Source organism: Orycteropus afer, unplaced genomic scaffold (assembly GCF_000298275.1).
Source record: "Orycteropus afer afer isolate SDZICR_OR568_19922 unplaced genomic scaffold, OryAfe1.0 scaffold00051, whole genome shotgun sequence".
Taxonomy (NCBI): Eukaryota; Metazoa; Chordata; class Mammalia; order Tubulidentata; family Orycteropodidae; genus Orycteropus; species Orycteropus afer.
This window is the reverse complement of record NW_006921638.1, coordinates 5,601,777-5,607,573: the sequence shown is the minus strand read 5'-3', so window position 1 is coordinate 5,607,573 and position 5,797 is coordinate 5,601,777. Positions and strand designations below refer to the sequence as shown.

At 39.2% G+C, this 5,797-nt stretch overlaps 1 protein-coding gene across 1 annotated transcript in view; it reads left to right on the top strand.

Moving 5' to 3' along the window:
• Nucleotides 1-5,797, top strand: part of BAZ1A (bromodomain adjacent to zinc finger domain 1A) — a 140,892-nt gene that overhangs the window by 1,668 nt on the left and 133,427 nt on the right.

The following is a 5,797-nucleotide window of genomic DNA, read 5'->3' as shown; positions in this document are numbered from 1 at the left end:
AGGGAGCGGAGTCTCTCCTCAGGGGCCGGAGCGGGCTTTCCTGTGGGCGGACGGTTGGGGGTCTGGGACACTATAGCCCTCGCCGGCGGCCTCTGGTCCGGCCAGGCTAGGCCTCGGAGTGCACGACGAGATCCGCGAGCACTGTCACCGCCTTTTCTTGGTGACTAACTCCCGGCCTCGGGGAACTCAGCGTCTCCGCCCCCGGGAGACTGAGTGAGGAAGAAGTCGGGCCGGGTGGGGAGAAGAGGAAGGAGAAGAGAGCAGGGCCCTGGGCGCCCCGGGTTTTCACTTTCGCGTAGCCGGGAAGGTGGGAGTTGGAGAAGGGGTTAGGACAAGTTCAACTCCAGCCTCTGCGGGTCGCCGTTTTATCTATCCCCCATGCACATGTGGGCTGCCTGACATGTGCCACTCGCTATTGTTTTGATAACCCAGAGCTGCTGTTTGCACAATTTCATCCCGTGTGGCCAGCCTGTCCCCTAGTTTATCCCAAGGGCTCCCCTTGTCTTGTGACACGAAGCAAGGTAGTTTGTTGTAGCGACTTAGTTTAAACAAGATGTAAAAGTGAGAACCTGAATGGATCAGTCACTGAAACAGTCTCATCTCCCCCCCCCCACCCCATGCTTTATTCTCTACTTGGAAGAAATCCATTTGTGGCTTAGAAACCAAATGTTAACAGCAACCAAATAAATTGTGTGTAGGAGGCACCTTATTTGAGTGGGGGCTTGATCAAGAGCAGGCTTTAGGCACCTGTCTGAGAAATGTGTAGTGAGGTTAGAAGAGTCAGTTCCTTAGAACATTTATTGAGTAACCTTTCTCTTTCTTTAGCTCCACTGAAAAATGAGTTAAAAGAAACCTGCTACATCAACTGTTGTTGTAGGGAAGTTTCTCAGCAGACATTAAAGGAGTGTACATCTCACTGTGCTCCTGTACAGACTTGTTACTCAAATAGATTTCACTTTTGTAACTACTTAAATGAATTTGGATTAGGTAACTTGACAAGAATAATGTCTTTTTTTTTTTTTTTTAAGTTAAAATCCTCGGTAATTCTCTTGGTTATGTAGTGGCTATGACAGAAATACCACAGATGGGTGGTTTTAACAAACAAATTTATTTTCTCACAGTTAAGAGGCTAGAAGTCCAAACTCAGGTTGCTGGTTCTAGAGGAAGGCTTGCTTTCTATCAGCCCTGGAGGAAGGTCTTTGTCTCCTTTAGCTTCTGCTCTTAGTCCATCTTCATGTCGCTTAGCATCTCTCTTCCCCCATCTCTACTTCTCTCCATTGGTTGTTTAATCTCTTTCTTATCTGAAAGAGAGGTTGATTTAAAACACACTCTACACTGATCCTGCCGTATTAACATAACAAAATTCATTCCTAAATGGGATTATAAGCATAGGCATAAAAGTTAGGAGTTACAACATGTACTTTTTGAGGATATAATTCAATCCATTAGAGTAATAATCTTGGAGACTCTGATGGCACAGTGGCTAAGTGTTTGGCTACTAACCTAGAGGTTGGTGGTTCAGACCCACCAGCTGCTCCACAGAAGAGAAATGTGGCAGTCTGCTTCCATAAATAATAATCTTGAATGTATAAAAAATTGTATCTAAGAGTGCCAGCAAAATAGAAAATGAAGATAAATTTCAAACTCTTTTCCTTTGATAAAATCAATCTTAACCTTTTTAAGAGACTCCTTATTTTTGAGGGGACTTTTTGAATAAAACTGTTTCGTGTACTTTGGTCCTTATATCTGAAATGCTGAAACAAAAGAGAGTTTTGGTAGTCCAAACCTATCTACCTTCCATTAAGAATAAGGAACTGTGTTCTTATGTAGGCTTAGGACTTTTTTTTTTTTTTTGACAGAGGAGAACTGCCCCATAGTGTTTCCAAGGCTGTGAACTTTTTTTTTTTTTTAATATGTTTTTATTGTGATTTGGGTGAAAGTTTATAGAGCAAATTCGCTTTCCATTCCACAGTTCATGCACATTTTGTTTCGTGACATTACTTGCAATCCCCACAATGTAACAGCTCTTTTCCCACTTCCTCCGTGTGGTTACCTTTTCCCTGTGCTCTTGTTTCCTGCTCTGTGAGCTTTCTCCCTGCACAAATGATGTCCTTCTGATCTCCCTTGGTTGATTATTCTAACAGTTGGTGTAATTGTTCACCTCATAGGCATGTCTATTATTTGGCTGAAAGTTAAGCCAAACTTTGAGTGAGTTCAAATCGGGACCTAAAGGGTGAATAGGGGCCATGGTTTCAGGGGTTTCACCAGTCTCTATCAAACCACTAAGCCTGGTCTTTTTTTTTTTTTTTTCTTTTTTTTAAATAATTGTGAGTTTTGTTCTACATTTTTCTCCCATTCAATCCAGAATCTTCAACTTGGATCCCTTTCCAAGTGTTTGGCAGTGGTAGCTGGGCACTATCTAGTTTTTCTGGTCTCAGAGTCATGTGGGCTAAGGTTCTCATGGTTTCTTGGACTAATTGTTTCCATGCATCTTTGATTTTCTTCACTCTTCTTTGCTCCAGAAGAGGAGAAACCAATTGTTGCATCTTTGATGCCCGCTGGCAAGCTCTCAAGATCCCAGTAGTTACTCACCAAAGTAGGATGTGGAACAGTATTTGTGTAATATATTATGCCTTTTGAGTTTGATGTCCCCTGTGACCATGGTCCTGAGCCCATAGGCCCAGCAACTTACTCCCTCAAGGTGTTTTGTTGTGGCTATACCATATCCACTGCCACCAAGTGGATTCTGACTCATAGCTATCCCCTTTGGGTTTCCAAGGCGGTAAATCTTTATGGAAGTAGATTGCCCAGTCTTCCTTGTGCAGAGTGGCTGGTAGGTTTGAAAACCGCCAGCCTTCTGATTAGTAGTCAGATGCCTTAGGCACTGTGCCACCAGAGCTCCTTTGGTTGTGGCTAATAAGTTATTATAATTTTACCCACTATTAGCTCTATTTTATATGTATATAAATAAATATACATAATATATATGTGAGCATTTTGGTAATACATACATAATATGTAGACATATCATCTGCCAAACTTAAATATGATCACAGGTATAGTCTCTTTTCCCTATCCATATTTTGACATTTAAAAATTTTTAAATAGCTAGAGTTTTGCGTGTCATGTGTGTGCTGAAGTGTTTGGGCTTGGGAAATTATAAGTGGTTTTGGAGAGATGATTCGGTTTGGGAACAAAGATATTTAGAAATTAATGCTGAACAAAGGAGTGCTGCTGATATTCTTAGGTATTAATGTTTATGTCTTGGCAAAATTGGAAGAAGACTACCATTTAGTTATGTTTAATGGCAGTCTATTGTATACTGGTAATCTGTTCCTTGGCCCAAGTCTGGAAAAACTGTAAAGGAAACCTGCTTTCATTCATTCCTTCAGTCACCATTTAGCTTATGGGAATTGAAGAGTATTTTAAGTACATTATTTGAATATTTTTCTTTGTATGAGACCAGTGAGCTCACACATTTATGCAGATTTTTGATTTCTTGAATAAATATTTCTCTACTTTAATCCATTTCAAAGACATTTTCTATAGTTCTCCTCTGTTCATTTCTCAACACAATGCAATATAACTGTTGCCTCTAACACTATACACCTGGTTAGCAGCCGTTGCCAGTGACATTTAATTGCTAAATAGTTTTCTGTGTCTATCTTACTTGAAATTATAGCTCACTTCCTCCTTGTCCTTTTAAGCAATAGTGATCATCTCCTCTATTGTGTCTAGTGTAACATATGCTGTTTTTGTACTGTAATGCGATGTATATATTGCTTCACATTTTCTTCACTTCAAGACCTTGAATCCTTTGACACGAGAACTATGACTGGGATGGATTCTTAGTGATTATATAGTACAACTCCTTTATTTTGTTTCTTTGAACTACATGTTCCTTAACTAATTGCTAACGGTTGTGTGACTTGCTTTCATAAGTATAAAAAAATCGTTTAGAATAGCACATTAACTGTAGGCAAATGGATATTCCAAAGAGCGTAATTTAGTTTCTTAAATAAGATGAAAATTTATTCTGTAATTTTGGATAGCTGACAGTAATTTATATATATATATATGTATGTGTATATATATATATGTATATGTATGTGTGTGTGTATATATATATATACATGTATGTGTATATATATATATTTTTAACTTATTTTTGGCCATAGATTGTTTAAAAAAAAAAAAAAAAAAGAAACAGGTCTGAATACCAAAAATTCTAGATTTGTGGGAAAGGAACATGGTTTATTGTATTACCTAGTGACTAAGTCTAAATAAAATAACTGTCTTTTTTTTTTTAAGTCATTTAGACTCTTAGGATTAGAATATATTTTGCATCTTGGGATGAGTCCAACTTTCCATCCCAAGATGTAGGAATTTCTTCCACAACATCACTGATTGGTAGTCCAGCTTATATTTCAACCTGGCTTTCCAGTGAGAGGGGTTTGACTGACTTGGGGTACCTTATTTTTGCAAGCAAGATACCACTTAGCAGTTGATGAGATTTTTGTATTTGGGTCATCTTCTTTGCATTACTGATAATCTCTGTGCGGTTAATTGATTTTTTTCATCAAAACATAATGAAAACAATCCTAACAATTTGTGGAAATAACCTTGTTGCTTGCCCCCACTGCACTACCTATAGTATTGTTTCACACTCTGTCTTGCTGGAATTTCTTTGTATTGTTGCCCTTAAGAGCTGGCCGGATGAAATAATTTTGCCCCTTCCCACCCGCCTTCCTAGTGCTAAACTTTCTTTTAAACAGTCTTGTCCTTTATCTGTTCCTGTGACACAGTTTCTCTATCATACTTCTCTATAGTTATTCTTAGGAGCTCTGGTAGCACAGTGTCTAAGGCACTTGACTGCTAACCAGAAGGCTGGCGGTTCAAACCCACCAACCACTCCTTGGAAGGAAGGTTGGGCAATCTACTTCCATAGTGATACCACCTCAGAAACCCAAGGAGGGGTTGCTATGAGTCGGGGCCAACTCGACATACATAACAACAACAACAACATAGTTATTCTCTGTATTCTATAATGATCTCTTTATAGGTATGGTGCTTGAACAGTAAGAACTGATACTATTTATTGTATATAGTATACCAGGTATTTGTTTAGAATTATCTCATTTAATTTTCATATTAACTATTACAGAGCTCTGGTGGTGTAGTGGTTAAGGCATTTGCTGCTAACAAAAAGGTCAGTGGTTCAAACCCACCAGCTGCTTTGAGGAAGAAAGATGAGGCAGTCTGCTTCTGTAAAGATTTATAGTCTTGAAAACCCCATGGGGGTTGCTGTGAGTCAGAATTTACCCAATGGCAGTGAGTTTGAGTCTGAGGTTCTTTGTTTCTTTGTTTTTAATAGAATAGGGAGCTCTGATGGCATAGTGGTTAAAGCATTCAGCTGCTAGCCAAAAGGTCAGTGGGTCGAACTCACCAGCTGCTTACAGGAGAAAGATGGGTGAAATCTGCATTTCTGTAAAGATTGAAGCTTTGGAAACCCTATGGGGCAGTTCTACTTGGTCCTGTAGTGTCACTGTGAGTTGTAATCAGCTTGATGGCAATGAGTTTGTTTGGTTTTTATAATGTATGGTGTAAGAATCTTTGTAGATACTGAGATAAATTTCCTTTACTGAGAAAGAAAGATAAGTACATGAACATACTTTCATAATACCAGTGACGTAGGTCATATGTGTTATGGAACCAGCGTAATGGGAACATAGAAAGTAGAGCTGATAACTGTTTGCTGGTGCAAAAAGGACAAGGAGGCCACATGTTCTGACCTCCT